The sequence below is a fragment of the Chaetura pelagica genome, unplaced genomic scaffold (assembly GCF_000747805.2).
Source record: "Chaetura pelagica isolate M959 unplaced genomic scaffold, ChaPel_1.0 scaffold360, whole genome shotgun sequence".
NCBI lineage: Eukaryota > Metazoa > Chordata > Aves > Apodiformes > Apodidae > Chaetura > Chaetura pelagica.
This window is the reverse complement of record NW_009951950.1, coordinates 1,624,122-1,642,344: the sequence shown is the minus strand read 5'-3', so window position 1 is coordinate 1,642,344 and position 18,223 is coordinate 1,624,122.

Below are 18,223 nucleotides of genomic sequence, written 5' to 3'. Positions count from 1 at the left end.
ATGCAAGTCAAGATATTCTATTGGCTGTGGAGGGGCTCTATGAATGCAGAGCACATGACCTGGGGTTCAAGGCAAATGTAGCAGAAAGATTAGGCATCCAAAACCACAAACAGGAATGACACTGGGAAAATATGACCCAGGACATTCATTTTGCCTGTCCTCATGGCATAAAGTATCAAGTGCACCTTTCACCTCTCAAGAAGCAAAAACAGTGAAAAAAATTTGTAGGTAAATTTAGCTCCAGGCCCAGATGGCCTGACAGCAAAAATGTTTAAATATACAGCCTAAGCCGTGGCTGCAGCCCTCTTTCTTGCTTTCAGTCTATTTCTACATCATGGCTCTCTTCCAGTAAGAAAAACATGTTCTTCACTAAGATCCATAAGGCTGACTAGCAATCTGTTTTCAACAGTTTTTCTGGAATCTGTGTCCAATCCTTGGTCTGTGATTTTACCTGATAGCTGGGTGTTATCCCTGGGCCCGTTGCCCTCCAGCAAGTACCCACACACAGTGTGAGATGCTGGCTGCCTTGTGTGGGGCTGGAGGAGCTGCTGCTTCACCACCACTCTTGCCAGGGCCAGCAGTAAGGTGCTGCCCACCCTGGGCTGCCGGATGCTGGTGTCCATTCAGGGCTGGGGGGCAGCCTTCTTCATGTAGACATAACTAAAACTGCACTCTGCAAAATGCCCAAAAAGCACTAAGGTGAATCAGAGAATTATAGAATTGTTTGTGTTGGAAGGGACCTTAAAGATCATCTAGTTCCACCGGAAGACTGCCCACTAGACCAGGTTGCTCAAACTTCCATCCAGCCTGGCCTTGATCTCTTCCAAGGAGGGGGCAGCCACAAACTCCCTGGGCAACCTGTTCCAGTGTTTCACCAATTTCACGGTGAAGAATTTCTTCCTAATATCTCATTGAAATCTCCCCTCTGGCCTGGTCCACCCATGCCCCAGCAGAGATGATTGGCACCCATGGGTCTGCAGAGATGGGTTCGCAGATGCCCAGTGACTCAGTCTGGCCTCTGATTTAGTGCTCTCTGATTTAGCAGTATCTTGACTTGCATTTAAAGGAGGAGCAGCTCCTGCAACAGGGCTCCACACTGCTCCCTCCTGTGTCCCAGGCATTTTTCTTTTCCCCTTGCACATTTTCCTTTTGGAAATAAGCCATTCATCTACTCCACAGCTCTGTGCAAAATATCTCCTGGGCAGCAGAGCATTTTTTGCCATCAAAACAACCCAGAGAAACCGAGATGCGGATGCTCAGCACCTCAGAGAAGAAGCCCAGATCTCTCCAGTCTAGTCCAGTACTGGGCAAAAGGACTCAGAGGTGTCACAGAGGCTTCAGCTGGGCTCCAATAACTCACAAACCTAAAATGTTGGGTGTAAGAAACAAAAAGAGCTGTGGTCTTACTTTGCTGCTTGGACTCAGTTGGCAAGATTGAAGCCGTCTTGAGGCGTGTGGCATCTATTTTTACACAGCTTGCTTCAAAGTTGTTAAAGCTGAGAATAGTCTCCCCATTTCTTTCAATAGACATAGGTATGAATTTAACTAAAAAAAAAACCCTGTGATTAAAATAGTATAATCAGGGATTTTAAAATTATTAAAGTGTTGGGAGCTGTGTTCACCACCAGTTTCTCTTCAGACATGGGTTGCAAAAGCCAGGCTCATGTAAGACTGTGACTAATCTGCCAGGCATAAAATCAGCCCATGGCTCAGAGAACAATAATTTTCCTAAACTAAATTTCATTTCCCTATATTTCCCTGGCCTTTCTCACTATTGCCAATTTTTTCTCTTAATATTTTCCTTTTTCTTGGCAGTCAAGCCCTGGAATTGGTGCCCACCCTGTCTGCCAGCTCCAGTCAAGCCTTGAAATGCTAGTAGGCTAAGCTCCAAAAGGATGTGAAATTAATTTATAAATGGCAATTATTTTAAACTAATCCTTCCCAAAAGAACTCTTGAGCAATTTTTTCCTCTCCATGTTTGAGATAATTGTGATGGTGGTGTTGTGTGAGCCTTTGAAAACTTTCTGCTAACAACTTACACCATTTATGCAGCAGGACAAGGGTGGCAGGAGAAGTCTTCTACCAGTCTCACAGTCAGCCTCACTGCTCCTTTTATTTGTGGGTCGTTTGCAGCTGCCTTTATGTCCAGCTGTTTATCCTGATCTCTCTTAAGTGCCCCATATCTTGCAGAGTTTTTAAAATTTTCACATTTAGAGGTAAAACTGCATTTTCTGTCATATTTTGTCTAGCAGTCATTTAACAGTCATTTCTCAGGAGATGAGGGCTGTGGTGCAGGCAGCCCATAGCAAGTGACAGTCCCAGTTTCACCCAGCATAGTTCACTGCTCCTCTACATCTCATCTTCAGCCAGCGCCGTCACATGTGTCCATGGTGCTGACATTGCTGCTCCCTGCCCCAAACAGCCCCTTGGGAATGAAATTGCATTTTTCACACGCTCCTCCCAGTGAAGAAGGATCACCCTGGCAGTGTTGGCTGAAACAGGTCCTCATCTGGAAAGTGGAATCCGGTTCCTTTCCATGAGCAATATACCCAGTGCTTATTCACTCTGCACCCCCATCTTCATTCTGCCATCCTCTTACTCAGACATGGCTGATGGGTGGAGGAAACACCACGACAGAGCCTCTGAGGTGACCTTGTGCTCCCAAATATCACAGGTACATCTGTGCCTCTTGAATCTGGGCCCTTCAGACACCACCCAGCACCTTCTGACTAGTGCCCTTGGCCAGGATGCTGCATATCCAAAGGGGAAGGGATGTGCTGTAGATGCCTTGGAAAAACTATGCAGGTGTTTGAAGTCAAAGCGTCTGGTAACATGCAGAGCACCCCCAAAACTTTCCAGCAGGGGGCAGTTTCAATACAATCCGTCTGGGGACGGAGTTTGAAGTCCAGGCTTCCCACTCTGTAGCTTTTGTGGGTGATAATTTCTTGCCATACTTTGCACCGCCGCTGCTCCCGGTTTCCCACAAAGGGGGAAATGCTAGCATGCTGGAAAACTTCAGGTCATTTTGGAGAACTTAGTATCAGCACTCAACAGCTCCTGTTCATTGGAGCAGCCAGATAAGCACACCACACAAGTGTCTTTCCAGCAAGCTCAGCCAACAACAGTTGTTTGCAAGTACTTTTTATTTGCCTTCTGGTTTGCTGAGACTTTAGGATGCACTTGGGTACCATTTGCCAATCAGTCTCTGCAGCCAGGTGCTCTAGATATTTTATCACTAATTCTTCCTTAATAAAACCTCAGCTTTTCCCATTATCACATTAATCTGGAAAGCAGAGCTTTAACAAAAATGTTGAATGTCATGAATTGTTATGAAATCACCACAGCCAGCACCACGGTATTCTGAATGGCTCCACCAAGACACATTAATTGGATTAATAGGTGAGTCTAGTTGCTTCTGCATCCTCTGTTTCTCTAATTCAGTGCTGAAAGGAGCTTGGTAGCCATTCTGAAATTAAAAACAAACAAACATGAATTTCAGGGAAAGGAAAATTAAATGAAAATCTAATGGCTACTGGGGGATTAGGAGAGATCTACGCAGTTCCTTTCTTATGGATTAGAGAAAATGGCCAGAATCATCTGCTTTCCTCTGCATAGGGACAGTCCCAACCAGAGAGTGTTGGTGGGTGTTTTAGCACTACTCCTGTAGGAAGACTTGAACAACTAAAAAGAGACCCCTGAAGAAGGATAAGGATGACCCAGAGGTCCAGAAAAAGTGAAGAGCGACAACAGATAGAAAGGTAGGGAAGGACAGCTGACAAAGACCTTCAAATAATTCTTTTTAAAAAGCAGTTAAAGGATGGTGATAAGACGTTCTGCATGTGAGCTTATGTGGCAGTAGGTAGGAATAGCATGGAAACAGATAGAGGAGTTGCAGGGTCTCCAGCACTGGAACACCTAAAGCTAGATGGTGCAGATGTCACTGTGCTGGGCAGGAGGCTGCCCTGAGACTCCCAGAGATCCTTCCCCATACAAGGGGTGGCTGGTCCTCTTTGTCTCAGTTATCTTTATCATGTTAGATGAGTTATCAGCCCTTAAAGCTGCAGTCTACACATCTCACATGGAGGCAAGATGTCCTAAAAGAGGAGAGGTTAGAGGTGGCTCTCTGGTGGCTGAATCCAGAGGATAAAATGGTGGAATTAGCCATTTGTGCACTGACCACCAGAAGGAAAGGGGCAGCAGCAATAAGCTAATCTTCTCATTCAAAAAATAACCCTGTGTTTCTGGCATAGTTTTACTTGCAGCATTTTCCATTTTTATTCTTCTGCAGCAATGAGGTCTCCGCTTGGAGCTAATGCATGCTGCCTGCACTATGAAGTAGCCCCTGCTGCTGCTGCCATACCTCGCTCCTTCCCTAAAGGCCATCAAAATCCCACCACTGAGTTTCTCACATGTCTCTATCAGCAGGCTGTGATGGGTTTAGCTACACAGCCCACAGCCCTCTCCTAGCTTTTGAGTGGGATGAGCAGGCAAATGTTTGCTCAATGGGAAAAGAACGATGAGCTCCTGCGAGCACTCAAAGGTCATCCTTCACCTCTACTGGCTCCTCATGTAGCACCTCTAGAACTCCAAGCCCTTCACCTCTTGATCCTTCAAGGATCAGCTGCTTGGGATTAGTGGGGTTTTTTAAGACCAAGCTCTCTTGCTTGCACCACAGAGTATAAAGGGCATAGGTTAGTCTGAAGGCAAACTTTTCATGTGTTTGAAGAATAAAAATACACCAGTCTCTCTCCTGGGGACATGGAGTTTAAAAAGAACAAGTTTGTCAGGTTTTATCATCCTATAGTAATTCTCAGCAAGGATGCATACAGCTACAACCCTTGCCTTACACAGTTCATTTGCTACATTGCATGTAAAGATGATAGCTTTTTAGACTAACACCCACAGAAGTGTCAGGTATGGTTCAGTGCATTATGTGTTCTAAAAGGACCTTGTCAGTCATGCTGTATATTTTTTTTCCTATCAAAAATTTACACATTCAGTTGGATAAAGGTTTGTAAAATTCATTCCGCTAGTGATGTCTTAAAATAGTAGGGTTTTTTCTTTCTCTGAAAAAATAATCAAGTCACTAGGAATGATCAGGGCCTTTTCACAGGGATGAAAACCTCCCTCTGTTTGTATTCTTGGAACAGGATAAGCAAAAGAGAATGGCAGAATCATGGAATCATACAATGCCAGGTTGGAAGGGACCTCAAAGATAATCTGGTCTAACATTAAATGTTCACCTTTGGGTTTTCACTCTGCTCTGGCTGAAACAGCTGTAAACATTTACTCATTTTTTCCCCTACCACCTCAAGCTGGAGATGGAGAAAAGAAAATGCCCTTATATGTTTGCACTCTTTCTACTAGCAAAACAAAGCATGGATTTGTGTACAGTTCAGGTCCTGCTGACGGATAGAAGGACAAAGGTGCTGGAAGAATTATGCTGCCTGGGGGAAGTGCTGGGATTAAACATCTGTTTTCCCAGTCAGGGCACTCACCACATCTTCAGACATCCTGGAAGGGAGTCACTGCATCACCACTGGTGTTTGAAAACTGACATTCCTTCAGGAGGTGGGCAAGTGATAGGAACAGTTGTCCTGATTCCAGGAAACTAATTATTTATTCTTTCCTGTTTCCACTCATGGTGCTGCTTGCTCGGCCTGTCCCCTTCCACCAGAAAGGGGGATCCCATGGGCCACCTTTGCCACATGAAGGATGCATGGGATTAAACTTCCCAGGCACCAATGGCCACAACAGCTGCCTGGTGACCATGGCCAGGGGTCACGCCCAGCACTCAGGGGCTTTCCATCTAATGCTCACATTGTCTAGGGACAAAAGGTGACAGGTTTCTCTTTATGTCTACAAGAGTGTGAAAGGAAAAAGCCATGTAGGAAGCACTTTTGTTGAATTCTGTGAGCAAAAATGACAAGAAAATCTAACAAACAGCTATTGATTTGCTTTGTCTCTGTGCTTTGAGAAAGGGTCTCCAAAGTGAAGCTGTTTGGCTTTTTTTTTTTTTTTTTCAAACGGTGGTGTTGGGGTTACTGACTGACCCAGTATTTCACCTAACAAGAGGGAATGTCTGGCTGTAGGGAGGGGAGGGCAGGGCTGCCCAAGCAGTGCTGAACTTTACTGTTGCATGCCCCTAGGTAGGAGCCAAACAGCTTTCTAAAAATAGAGCTTTTGCATGACTGACGGATTGTATATACAGCAATAGAAAGTTACTGGGGAAAGGAAACAGAAAAGAGTAGCTTCTGAATGGAGGACATGAACACAACCTTGAGGTTCCTTGAAAAAAAACAACACAACAAATTACCTAAAGAAAAGTCTAATCCCTCAGCACTGGCAAATCAAGGAGAAAGTATAGAAAGCCAGAAGACATGCAAACAACCAAGACACAAATCTGTGAGCACAACTATTCCTGACCTGAGCCACTGGCCAGCTCCTTCTGGAGCTGTTGGGAACAAAGACCCTACATCACAGAATCATAGAATGGTTTGGGTTGGAAGGCACCTTAAAGATCATCTAGTTCCAACCCTGCTGCACAGGCAAGGACACCTCCCACCAGACCAGGTTACTCCAAGCCCCATCCAACCTGGCCTTGAACACTGCCAGGGAGGGTGCATCCATCCTCACAATAAAGAATTTATTCATAATGTCTAACCTAAATCTACCTACCCTCTTCCAGTTAAAAGCCATTTCCCCTCATCCTATCACTGCTTATAAAAAGTCCCTCCCCAGCTTTCCTGTATGCAGCCCCCTAAATGACCTCCTGCTTCTGGACCAGGATGGCAGGATCTACGTGGCAAACCATCCAGAGGTAGGCTTGTGGGGGCCATGTCTGCAGATTGTAAGAACAGCTGTGAGCTGCTTCATGACTTAACTTTTTTAGCCATATATGGAGCCCAACAGGAAAGCTTGATCTACTGTGATGTCTGCCCAAGTGTTTTCTTGAAGAGCCCTGCAACAGTGGGATCCCTTTAAAGACACCACATTAGAAGTGTAGAGTAAATGTGTACTGACAATAAATAAAAAAATAAATACACAGACACCCCAGGTGGCTAAACAGCAGCACAAGGGAGAAATTCAAAGCAAACAGACACCCTTCAAAAAGTAGAAATCAAACGCAGAAATTAGGCAAATTAGATGCGAAGCTACAATAAGGCAGAAGAGAAATCCGAGGACCTACTTGCTGACTGCATGGAGACCAACAATAAACCCTCTCTCAAACACATTAGAAGCAGAAAGCCTGCCAGAAGGGCTGCTGTGGCCAGAAGGCAATCTCAGTGCAGGGAGGCCCAAGGAAAGAATCTGTATCTTGCAATATTCACAGGAGGTGCCTTGAAGAAATAGAAATAATAGCATAAGTATGTTGAGAGCAAACCAGGTAAAACCCACCCCAGTGTTCCCATCTGTCAGGGTAAGGAGCTGTTGTGGGATTTTGGGCCTAACACAACAAAGAAACAGCCCTGTGGCTGCTCACTCGACTCCCCTGCCCACACACACTGGGATGGGGAGGACAAAGCCCAACTAGAAGCTCATGGGTGAAGACAAAGGCCAAGGAGGGCTCTTCACTGATTAAGGTCCCAGGCAGAACAGACTCAACTTGGGGAAAAAATAATAATCTAATTTCACACGAATCACACACCCCCAGGACACAGACACACCCAGAGCAGGGCTTGAAGATGTTACCCCACCCCTCCCTTCTTCCCGGGCCCCAATCCCTTGGTTCCCGGTTTCTCTCCCTCCTTCCCCCCAGCAGCACAGGGGGACAGGGGATGGGGTTTGGAGTCACTTCACAGGCTGGGGGTTCCTGCTGCTCCTGCCTCCTCAGGAAGAAGGATTCCTTACAGTCCTGCCCTGCTTCCCCACGGGGTCCCTCCCATGGCAGAGAGTCCTCCAGGAACCTCTCCTTCCTGAGTCCTTCCCACGAGGTCCGGAGCTGCTCCAGCCTGGGCTTCCCACAGAGTCACGGGGGCTTCGGGAACAGCCACCTCCCCTGGCCCGGGGGCTTCCACAGCTGAGCAATCAGAGTCCACTGGCAGCCAAACCTCGTGCCACAGAATCCAAGTCCCCTGGCCAAGTTCACCCCTCCTGGTGCCTTCAGAGAATGTCCCACCACGTTCCTCCATGAGTGCAGGGGCACAGCTGCCATCTCGCCATGGGCTGCAGGGAAACTTCTGTTTGGGCACCTTCTTCCCCTTCTCCTCACCAATCACCAGCACCACACTCCTTCCCCGGCACTGCTCTTCTCCTCCAAGTGCTCCTCTGCTCAGGTTGTTACCTCAGTTCTTTCATATGTTACTGCAGAGTTGCATCTGTTGTCCCTCTAATGGCTCTTGGCTGGGTTTGGAGCAGAGGCAGCTTCTCAGCTTCTTACCAGAGCCACCCCTGGGGCCCTTCCTCTGCTACCAAAAATTCCCGGCTACCAAACCAGCACAGGAGCCTGTAGGCAGGGGTCAGGGGGCAGAGCCATGTGCCTCACCTAAGATTTTGCTGTTGCTTTGTGGGAAAGCTGGCAGTAACAGATCTGATGGCAACACTACCCAGCGGGTGCAAGTGAGGAATTCTGCTCAGTTATTTGCTGCCAAGGCAGGGGACATACAGGGTGGGTGTGACCCTGTTCAAGGCAGACACCCTGAGGAAAAAAACAGGAACAGGGCAGGGGTTTGGGAAGGGGCTCCAGGGAGCTCAGCCTGTCCAGGGATTCTGGAAATAGTGGGGTTTTCAGCACAGTGCAGAGGAAAATGGGATAACCAGACAGAAGCTGGCGTGGGAGGATTTTCCCAGGGGAGAGGTCAGCCTTGCAAGGTGGTGTAAGCCTGAAGAGCAGTAACTGCAAATGAAATCCCCATGTCAGGGATTGTAGCCTGGCGGGAGGAGGATCCCTCTGTCTTGCTTCTTACAGTCCTCCCTGAACACAGCACCAGAGCTTTGGCCACTGTGGTAGCCAAAGTGAAGTTCAAAGTTCATAGGAACATACGGGAAGGAGGGTTGGGGCTTCCAGGATGACATCCCAGCCTGTGGTTGGGCGTCCACTTCCGATGACCAAGGAAACATCTTCCTTGGTAGAAAAGGAGTCTTTAGCTTTGCGACGTCTACAAAACTTAAGATGTGAGGAACCTAACAATATTTATGAAGAAAGCTATTGCAACATAGCTACTAGTGACTCACTGTCTTCTCAAGGAAACACCCTAATTTTCCACTGATATCTCCTTTTGGAGAAAAAAAAATAAATCCAAAACAACTTGAAGGAAATAAGATTGTCCTGATCCACAGAAACCATCTTAACATCAGTATTATGAGTGGGAGTGAGAGTGCACTGTGTGAAGGCACATGGGAGTTTTAAGATCTATTAAAACATGAATTTACCAGCCTAGCTGCTTTGCACGCCTGGAAATGTTCATTCAGAATGAACCATTGCCATAATCAAAAGCAAGTCATCAGGCAAAAATGAATCCAGTTTAATTTTAGAGGGCAGGGAGCCTCAAGAAACATTTTATTTCAACATCTGAAACAGCTTTCAGAGGATATACATGCATTAATACAAATTTCTCTCTTCTGATATATTTAAAATACTCCAAAAGAGAGTCGATCTCATGTTCGTTTGCTTTTTAGGGTTTGAAAACCTTGGGCTCAGAGAACTTGCTGTCCTCCCAGGTGAAACCTGGTAGCTCAGAAACCTCCGTCCTCCCATCTCTGTGTCCTTGTTTTTTTGAGAGGTTAACTACCATGATTATGCTTTCTTGATGTCTTTCTTACCCAAACCAGCATAGTCTGTGCTGTAAGGCTGCTTTTTCTTCTAACCATCGCTCCCTTACGTTTGCTGAGGTGAAGCAATTTTTCCAGAAGGACCACAGACCCCAGCTGCATTACTAAGGGGCAATCACTCATTCCAGAAACAGAGCTTTTTGCTTTCCAAACTGAAATGAAAGAGGATTTTGGTGAGAACCCAGTGGTGGTCCCCTGGCTCTGTCTGGTGGCAAGCAGCTCAGGAGGAAGACACCTTTCCCCACCCCAAGATGAAGTGTAGCCATCACCCTATTTGCTCCCAGGGGATGTTCCTACTGCCACCAGCCCCAGCTGCCAGGTCACTGCTCACCCCAGGGACCCAGCTGCAGAGTTGCTCTGCCCAGGCATTGCCCAGGCCTGGGCTGCTTTGGCAGCTTAGAAGAGGGAAGAGAAACTATTTCCTAGAAGTTGCCACAGCTAGGCAACTTTCCCTGCCACACCAGGGGAAAGACTTCCTCTGGGTATGTGCCAGAAGGGATCAAAGGTGATTATAAAGAGAAGAATTAGAGAAAGGTTGTTATCACCCAAACTGCTGGGTTCTCCAATTCCAACTTAATTTAGGGAGCATGGAAGGGCAGAGGACCCAGTGCACAAGATGCTGTGCTTCTGCCAGTGCTGCCCCAAGCCAGAGGAGATAAACTCTGCTCAGAGGAACTTGCCATCCAAGCAGATATAGCAAATATTTACAGGAGGCAGAAAGTGTGAAGGAGGTTTCACTGCAAAAAATGCAAATGCACCTCTTCCTCGTCCGTTTCCTATTAATTGGATCACAATTCCCTTTCCCTGCTGACCTGATAACCACTGCAGACCGCAGGGGAAAATGCCTTAAAAAAATGTTTCCCTCTAGCAAAGCTCCTGTCCCAAGGCTCATTCCCAAGCCCCCTGGAAACAGGAGATGCTACTGCCTGCTGAGCTCAATGTCTCTGATGTCACATCAACTGCACACAATTAGATTCAAAGATTTGCCACATTAAGCCACCTAAAACCAAGCTGAAACACAACAAAGGAGGTCAGAAGCACCCAGAAATGATGAGCTAGAGGACCGAGTCACTCTCTGAAGTGGGGAGGGGTCCCAGGCAAGAGAGTGTGGTACAAGGGAGAACAAAGCCCAGCCTGGCATGGGCAGGCAGCAGCTTCCCATGGGGAAGATGTGCAGCCTGCAGCAGAGAGGGGAAAATACATATGTGACCATGTGTGGGCAAAGACCATACAGCTCTGGCTGAAGAAGTGAGGATGAAGCATACAGATTTTCATGTCAATCACTTGATGGGTAGTAAAGGATGAAGTAAGGGAAGGGAACATGGAAACAATGACCCTAATCAGAGCATTTTAGCTTGGCAAGAGGCAGACACAAGAAAACCAAATAAAGAATCACAGAATAATTCAAGTTAAAGCAACATTTAAAACAGCATTTCAGCAGTGGGAACTAGGGTGGAGGAGTGAAGGAGGAACATTAAGCCTTCACAGTTTTTAAAACTTCAAGACACTTAATGATTTCTCAGACAGCCCAAGCAAATTAATCACTTTGCAACAAGACAAATAAATACTTTTTATAAAAATAACTATTTTTCTTGTATCCAGGTCAATTTGCCATTGTCAGTGACAGGCACACACACAGATACTGTACTATGTATACTATTGAGCTAATCGCTTTCTCATATCCTCTGGCCTGGAAGGTTCTCCTAATGCCAACCTGCTCCCCAAACCCGAATTCTTGCTCCCCTTTGGGCATTAAACGCACTGAGAGAAGGTGATAAGTGTGGCTGAGACACAAGGAGTGTATCAAAGCATAGAAAGGCTATGCTAATGATGCTTGGCAGTGACAGCATAGAGATAAATCTGAAGAAAAGGTGACATGTATTTTGAGGAGGAGAGATGAGCACAACCAATAAAAAGCACCAAAATGAGCACATAAAGCATATAAGACATTCAAGAAGTGAAGAGATTTGCCAGAACAGAGAGAAAGAGAGTTTCTTCTGTAGCAGTTCAATAGCTTGCCAAAGGAACTGGAGGAGGAAGGAGGTATAAAAAAAGACACAGAGCAGTGAGCAGCTCTCCCTCTCCGTGTAAGGCTTGTTTTTTGTCTGTGTTTTAAAGTTTTTGAAAGCAGACATACCACCCAGCTTCTGAAAAATGAGAAGACATGCACTTCGCTTCTTCCCAGCCACAGAAAAACCCATTTTCTTAACTCATACACCCACTGCTGCCCTGTACCCACCACCTCTTGTGTCTGTTCTCCCTGGGGGTTTGCTCTGAAGGCAGAAATGCTAAATGTGGGCAATTACTGGCAGGGAGGAAAGGGAACAGTGAAGCAAGATGCTCCCTCCCCTTTAATCCTCTTTCCAGGTGCCAAAATCAACCATCACAAACCTTATCCTTTCCCCAAGACCCTTTCGCAGCAGAACTTGATGTTTTCCCTCATGGGTCTCCACCTTTCCTGTTTGCCTGGCAGCACCCATCTACCCACCCAGTGGAGAGCAGTGAGGCAAGAAAGTGCCAAGATGCCCCAGCAGCCTCCTTCAGCAGCCAGCACCTCCATGGTGGCTGTGCCCCTGCTCCCAGCACCCCCAGGGTGAACTGCTGAGAAGGAGGAGGTGGGTGGTAGGGAGGAGATCAGCCTTCCCTGGAGCTCAAGCGTTGGGAACTTTTCCTTGCTGACGACCAGATAGGTTTTTCTAGCACAGTCTTTGCATTAATGTACAGTTTAGTATTGTATAGCATCACACCCAAAACAGCTTGTGGCTACAGCCTGGAAGGAAGGAAGCTGTGGGTTGTGCTGGCTGCCCTCAGGCTCTTACCCAGCAGGGGCCAGAGGGACTGTCAGGCTGGAGAAACACCAGATAGCCCTGAAATAGCCAGCTCCTGGCACACACGGGGCAATCAAACACCTATTCAAACAGAGCAGCACTTCATTCATGTGCTGTCTTATGTTCTCCCATCTTGTAATTGTGTAAATAAGCCACAGACAGCATTATCCACAGTATTCTTCATAATGCAGCAATAATTGCTAAAGGCTCCAAGCTCCATAAACAGCATTTTGCATCAATTTTGAAAATCAGGAACTGAAGTACTTAGGATAATTGCCAACTCTTACTTTGTTTGGTGCTGGAAATCTCATCCCACACCTTTACTTTTTACTTGGCAACTGCTGAAGAAGCAACTTTAAAAGCTGTCATCAACTACCAACATACATACTGTTTCTCTATTAAGCAGAACTGAGGGAGGATCACTGAGCACTCTTTCAAATAATTTTCCCCTGCCCTCTTCTTGGTTTCCTACCTTTAACAAATTTTATATATGCACCTCTAAGATACCTACCATAAAAACAGTGATATATTTTATTATTATTATTTTTTTAATCCTGTTATTTTCAATTTTCTTTTTTGGAAATGTCTTCTGCTGTGTATGTCCCAGACATAACCCTGTAGAACTCCTGACTGGGGGGCACACATAAAAGCTAGAAGATGCTGAATTTAAGTGTAATTTAAATGTCAGGCTGGAACATTTCTTCTAATCACATGATTACAAACATGGTTCAGTGCACTCAGACGCAACAATTTCCCTCATCCATGCTTAAGAATACCAAAATCCCGTGTTGCATTTGAATGCTGTGATGGATAATGATGAAGGAAACCTACTCTATTTGGAGCCAAGTTCTTTTTTGTCCTAAGATGTCCACCAGCCCATGATCTGCTATAGGCTGGTTCTTGGCCAAAGTGCAGCTATTTTGTGGCAAAACTTGTAACTTGGAGTGCTTGGGATGGCCCCTCATGGGACACCACTGGGCTGAGCCCATACAATCCTTTCTCAGTAACATTATACTCAGCCTATCAATGAAACATTTTGTTGTTGTTGTTGGTTTTAGGGTTTGTTTGTCTGTTTGGTTTTTGTTTGTTTGGTTGTTGTTTTTTTCATTTTTAAATCTGCCAGTGAGGCATCAGGTGTCTGCCCCCTTATCTGATGACTGCATATCACCATCCCTAAGATGATCTGCCCAGGTTCTTCTGCCTCCTTAAGCATAACCATTATCTCTTTGCCACCTAAAAATTCAACCTTTCCCACATGCTCTTACAACACTTGCAAGGTTGCATCAGCCTGGGAAGCACAATCAGATAAAAGACCAGGCCAAGTATGAAGAACAACTGCCCTAAACCCCCTCTAACATACCCAGCAGCTCTTGCTGATCACCCTCCCCAGGGCTGCTGTAGCCCTGGAGGATGTGGGCCAGCCCTGCCTTGTGCAGGCAGGATTCAGGGCAAACTGCTGTTGTGCTACTAAAAGGCTCTTACACCATGGGGGATAGAAGCAGGGCCAGTATAATTTGTTCTCTGCTGCCCAGTGGAGCCAGCTCCCCATTGCTCCTGCTTCCTCCTGACGCCCAACACAGGAGCTGGCAGAGCTGCCCTGCTTGCAATGAATATGTCCCCGAATCATTAGCATTTAATCCAGGATAGCAGAGGTAACGCTGGCATCTCACGAGCAAGATGACATCCTGCACATAAATTTGCAGCTGTAAGTCTGCCCTGAGCCTGTCACCAGCTTCTGAGATCCTGAAATAAATTTCCAGATCTTCAGCTACAAAGATATTTGCCCTTCGAGGCAGCCTCGGACTACTGAAACCAAATGGCAGCAGATGCTCTTCTCACATTGCACTGGACACTTTGCCCAGTGCTACTTACCCTCAGAAAACCTCTTTGAAACACCCCCAAAAAATCCCAAAACACTCTGTGGCAACTGTGACTGGCTGCTACTTATTTGCCCTGGCTTTTTTCACAGCCCAAGTGAGGCTATTTCTAGTGGCTCATTTATCTTCCAGTAAATTAGATCTTTTAGTAAATAGATCACATTTTTGCACCCATTTGAAATTTGCCTGCAGACAGGAGGTGACCAAACCCTGTTTGCACTCATTGCCCACCCCTCAGTCTTCTCCAGGCTCTGCAACAGTCCTTGAAGTTACTGCTGTGCAAGTCAGGCAGCCTGTGGGACAGCCAACTAGGAATTGGAAAAAAAACCAGCCTCAAACCCCTGAACTTTCCATATCCTAAAACTGAAGAGATTTAAGACTCCAGCAACAGCCAGGACATAAACTGCATATTGTACTTTCCATATGGCACTGGAAGCTAAAGATGCCCGACTACTGCCACAAGTAACATCCAGTTTCTTCAAAGGACAACTCAGTTTCCCACTGCTTTGGTGCTCAAAAATACAAAGGAGGAAAGTAAGGAAAATATTCCTTACTCCCATTCATCTTCCTCTGTGTCCAGAGGCTAATACAAATTATGGCCCAGCCACATGTCACTCGACACATCTTACGCTACTTCTCTCGTGCTGCTCCTTCTGCGCCTTGCACTGGTTTCAATTTATACACATACACAACAGCCAGCTCTTTCATACCACATTTCAATGTCCCCATGGACTCTTAAATGGGTTTTATGTCTTGGCTTTGGGTGGGATTCTTTCAAGTATATCTCAGCTCCATGGATTAGAGTCAGTGCTGTGGAGCATTTGTTTAGTCATTAGCCCAATTAACAATTGCCTGGGCTTTGCTACCTTTAAATTTCTCTCTCCTGTGCCTGTTCTGGCTTGGTCTCTCTTTTCACCAGCTTCAGTCCCAAACCACATGTCAATCCCTATATCCTGGGCAACAGCGCACATCTAAACCAGGCTTGAACAAACCTCCCACCAGAAAAAACGGTGGGATGTGCCACTGAGAGTGGTGCTCCAACTTGTTAAGAAACCAGAGCACGATGCCTGCTGAGAGCAGCCATCACCCTTCAGTAGCCCAGGGTCAGAGCAGGAAAGAGGCAGTGGGTTCCAATGATAAATCCATTTCCACCACACCTCCATGTGTGCATCCCCAGTGCCCTGCAACTGTTCCCCAGGCAGGGGCAGCAGCAGATACATTTTAATGCTTTAACAAGGCCCAAGGCAATAGGGGCTGGCAAGGACCTGTAGAATGTAGACACTACTACCCAACTGGTAAAGCTGGAAGCCAAATCCTCCTTGCTCTTGTCACTATGAGGTACCTTTTCCCTTCTCCTATCCCTCCAGTATGCTTTTCTGGCTTTCCACAGTAACTAAGGATACATGCACCTCATCCTGTACTTCATCCTTTGAATCTTTCAATGGCTGCTCACTTCTTAACAATCCTTCCCTCCACCACTGCTGCTGCAAGCAGTGGGAGAGCTCAACCTGCTGAGACCCTGCCAAGCACCACTCTCTCCTCTACAGCAAGGCAGCTGACACTCACCCAAGTTCTTCAGCCTGGGGGCTCCACCCTAGACTCAGGGTAATAGTTCCTGTGGGGCCCAGAGGTTGTCTCTACGTTCCTAGCCTAGACAGCTGGCTGAGTGCCACCCCCCATAACCTCCCACTGCATGGGCTCTGCCCTGCGTGCACTTTGGAGGCTGCTCTCCTTCTCTACCTGTGATTTACCTTTGCAGGTAGCTTCTAGCTAGGAAATAGGTCATATTCCTCCCTCCCCCCCCAACTACCAAATAGATCCTGCTCTCCCCATTCCTTGAGGAATGCAGTTATTTTTCTGGAATGAGGCTGCCCTCAGACCTGGTGGGCCCCCTGCCTGCATTGCTGCCTTGCTAGCAGTCTTCTTCCTGGCACCCTGTGCCTCTCTTGATGGGGCCCTGCAAGCAGCAGCCCCGCACTGAGCTTGCCTGAACTTGAGCCTCAGCTTGACCTTGTCTGGGCAGCATGTGCATCCCTCCTTCCTCTGCTGTCAACACCATCCCAATGGAAGCAGTCAAGAGTGGTTGGCTTTAACCTGCCCCACAATACACCATCCCCCCAAATAAGCCTTTTCCCCATGTTGCATCACTCCCAGCCAGAGTGCTGCTTGGTTCCCTCACTGGCTGAAGCAGCCATAGAAGCTGAAGCTTCCCTACCACCCTTATCTGGTGGCCCCATCTCAGCCATTCAGTCGTTGGGCCAAGATGCTGCTGCAAATTCAGACAAAGCAGCTCTGACTTAGGGAAGCTCAGGCTCTAAAGTCCTCTTCCCAGCCCTCCACAAGTAAAATTTTTACTGCCCCCTCCTAAGATTAGATCAGCCACCAAAGATGAGTGCCCTCTTCCCTATCAGCTCTGTTGAGCCCTTGTCTCTTCTACCTCTGCATCAATAAATATATTTGTAGCCTGGATTATCACCATGGACTCCCCAGTCCTTGCCCCCTTTTGTTCCAAAAATCTGCTACACTATGCTGAACTGAGCCAAGCTGTACTCATTTAAGCAAAGCTGTACTCATTTAAGCAAAGCAATGTCATTTTAATATGCCTTTGAAAGTCCTTCTTCCCACTGGAAAGGTGCAGATTCAGGATACTCTGTCTTTAGCATCAGCAAGTTATCTCCCATAAAAACTGGGAATTTTTCTGTCACTAGATTCTTCTCACTTTCCAGTGACCCCTCCCTAAATACTTCTAATATAGCTACCAACATGATTACTTCTAAAATGTAACCACTGTTAGGACTTCACTTCTCCAAAAAAGCAAAGACATACTGCTCCCAAGCTATGTACCTGAAGGAAAGCTTAAAAATTACATGTTCTGTTTAACATATTAACAGAAGAGCTTAAATTAAGCTCAGAAACCTGTGACTATTCCTTCTCCTGTTCTATGGGATCCCTTTGTTGTCAAGCTCCTCCAGGACAGTTCTCAGATCCACAGTTCAGTAGCAAATGTTGCTAATGATTTCTAATTCCCTCTTAATTCAATGTATCTTTGGTTTTATCCATTCCCCTAATAATGATTTTTTTGCTGTTAGTCTGTACTTTTCAAAAATCCTTGCAAGGAATGCCAGGTCTTCGGCCATTTTCGTAATTTCACACTTCAATCTTTCATTTTCCTGCTACTGTAATTTGTAGCCATGAGCAAATCAGAATCACTTGCTGTTTGGGTCAGCTGTGGAGCTCAGAGGCCCCAAGACTGAGGTTCTTCAGAAAGACAGGTAGTTTCCTCTGTTAAACTCAGGACTCTTGCTCGCTCCCCCACCCCATCCAACTGCTAATGACTGGAAATACCCAGAGATTACAAATCTTCCACCTGCATCATGCACTTCGTCATTTAAAAAGCAGACATGCCTTGTAATAACTACAACTGATAAAATATCAACTTGTGCTTTTTTAATAAAATGAAACAAAAGCATTCTAAATCGTAGCAGCTTATAGATCAAAACTGTCCATCAGTTAGGAGCATAGTGTAATTAAGAAGTATGAAAACTGCAAGATATTAAAGACCTGTAGCAATTCAAACTCATGACAAAATCTTCAAGCAGAGTGAGCAACACTGCCTGATGCTCCACTGATTTGGTCTACTTGTTCATTGGTGAAGTACAAATTTTCTTCCTTGGTAACGGCATATCCTCTTTTCCAAAGGGGAAGAAAGGCACAAAGCCCTTTTGATGAGCACACAGCAGCTCTTTC